At 51.7% G+C, this 2,346-nt stretch overlaps 1 long non-coding RNA gene across 1 annotated transcript; it reads right to left on the bottom strand.

Moving 5' to 3' along the window:
* Positions 1–735: 735 nt before the first annotated feature.
* On the bottom strand, positions 736–2,004 carry LOC136570786 (uncharacterized). Its single transcript, XR_010785566.1, has 2 exons — positions 1,802–2,004; positions 736–1,462 (listed from the first exon to the last, which is right to left on the bottom strand). It is a non-coding gene; the product is annotated as an uncharacterized lncRNA (long non-coding RNA).
* Positions 2,005–2,346: the final 342 nt, after the last annotated feature.

Genomic DNA, 2,346 nt, shown 5'->3' with positions numbered 1-2,346 from the left:
ATACGCAGCTCTCCGAAGCTAAGTGCCGGTCCCGGGCTTCTTTCGGCACAAACCGCTCTCAGGAGCTCCCTGCGCTCGCCACAATGCTCTGTGTGCGAAGAAGCCGCTTCTTCGCCTCCGGGAGAATCGGCGAGCGGCAGCTTCCCAAAGGCGAAGATGCAAGCTGCAGCACACAGGCACAGTGTGGGCAGCCTTCAGACTTAGAGAAAACAGTACTTTACCACTCTCCTGCCTTATCCATGGTTATTCTATTGGAAAAGAACGAGTTTTGGACAACTACCTTTCATTCTTGCCAAACTCTTTGCAGACCCCCGTGCAAGCTTTAGAACAAGATTTTGCATGTTTTCTTTCCTGGCAGAGTTTCTCCTTGCAAGATATGGTGGAAAAGCTTTTGGCTGAGTGTAGAGCGGCAAGACACGCAGAAGACGCAGATACGCAGCTCTCCGAAGCTAAGTGCCGGTCCCGGGCTTCTTTCGGCACAAACCGCTCTCAGGAGCTCCCTGCGCTCGCCACAATGCTCTGTGTGCGAAGAAGCCGCTTCTTCGCCTCCGGGAGAATCGGCGAGCGGCAGCTTCCCAAAGGCGAAGATGCAAGCTGCAGCACACAGGCACAGTGTGGGCAGCCTTCAGACTGTCATGGTTTGACACTGGCACAATGCCAGTGCCCCCATGAAGATACTTTCTCCCTGGTTTCTGCTGTGAGATGTGACCAGGAATAAGCAAAGCAGGCTCTTACTTAGGAAAGAAAAGAACCAGAACTTTATTAACTACTCTACAACTACAAATAAAAAGGAACACACACATACAGGGAAAATGAAAACTTCACAAATGCATTTCCTCTTCCCCCCACCAAATTTCCAACACAATACATTTGGTTCCTCAAATCACCAACTCTCGGTCCAGTACCACCTTTTAGACAATCAATCTTCAGTTCATCAAGAGGAGAGGAGTCTTTCTTGTACCATGGGCTTCCCCTGGAAACACAGCTGAAGCCTCGTGTGTTTCTGTGTCACTCGTGGCACCGCCCGGAGTACATCTGCCGTCGTGACTTTCCTTTCCATGTCCAGTGCTCTCACCACTGAACACGGACCAGAACTGCTTCTAGGGTTGTCTTTTAAGGATGCTCTGTCCTGATCCAAAAAAGGCACAGTCTCTCCTTTGGGACACCTGTCCCCACAATCTCTCCTTTTGGGACACCTGTCCCCCCCATATTTTTTCACCCCCTGGGGCCGAGGGGCACCAACACTGAACCCTCTTGGTTCTGAGGCCATTGCCTCCCCCTAGAATGCAGTCTCTGTATCACAAGGAACATGGTTCTGTCCATGGCTATACAAAAAGAGTCCAGCAAAAGCCACTCCATCATCTCTTCCCACTAGGATTCTTCTCTATTCTTCTACTATCTCTCACTCGCCCAGGCCTCTCTCACACTGGCCCATTTCTTTCCTCATCTTCCACTCTATCTTCTAGGAGAGGTCAATGATCTGTAAAGTTCTCATTCTCTAAAAAGGGGTTAAAAGCTCCTACAAGCGGCCGGCTGAACCCCCCCCCTCTTCTCCGTCCCAGCCGTGCTGCCAGCACAGGCCCATGTTTATCAAGCTTCAAGGTTACAGTCCCAGGCAGCGGCTCGCTTTCTCTCTCTCTCTCTCTGTGTCTCTCAGGGGGGGCTGCCCGGTGGCTCCCGGTGTCTCTCTCTCTCTCTCTCTCTCTGTGTGTCTCTCAGTGGGGGCTGCCCGATGGCTCCAGGTGTCTCTCTCTCTCTCTCTCTCTCTCTTCCACCCTTCCACCCCGGGGCTCAGGCCTACCTCTCTCGGCCTCATGGCTTTCCCCTCCCCCTGCCCAGCCAGCAGCTGGGCCGGGGGAGAGACCCGAACTCTTTCCCGCCGGAAACCCAAGAGGACCCTCCCAGGGGAGAGCTCTGCTTTTAACTCCGTGTTCTCAGAGGCGTGTCCATGTCTCAATGGTCAGGTTAAATGCCAATATTAAAGTCTGAATATCCATTGGCCCAAAACACAGCATCCCAAAAAACACATTTCCTGTCAAACCACCACACAGACTTAGAGAAAACAGTACTTTACCACTCTCCTGCCTTTTCCATGGTTATTCTATTGGAAAAGAACGAGTTTTGGACAACTACCTTTCATTCTTGCCAAACTCTTTGCAGACCCCCGTGCAAGCTTTAGAACAAGATTTTGGATGTTTTCTTTCCTGGCAGAGTTTCTCCTTGCAAGATATGGTGGAAAAGCTTTTTGCTGAGTGTAGAGCGGCAAGACACGCAGAAGACGCAGATACGCAGCTCTCCGAAGCTAAGTGCCGGTCCCGGGCTTCTTTCGGCACAAACCGCTCTCAG

The sequence above is a fragment of the Molothrus aeneus genome, unplaced genomic scaffold, assembly GCF_037042795.1.
Source record: "Molothrus aeneus isolate 106 unplaced genomic scaffold, BPBGC_Maene_1.0 scaffold_363, whole genome shotgun sequence".
In the NCBI taxonomy this organism is placed as follows: Eukaryota; Metazoa; Chordata; class Aves; order Passeriformes; family Icteridae; genus Molothrus; species Molothrus aeneus.
Note: the sequence above shows the minus strand (reverse complement) of the source record. Positions and strands in the feature narration are given on the sequence as shown.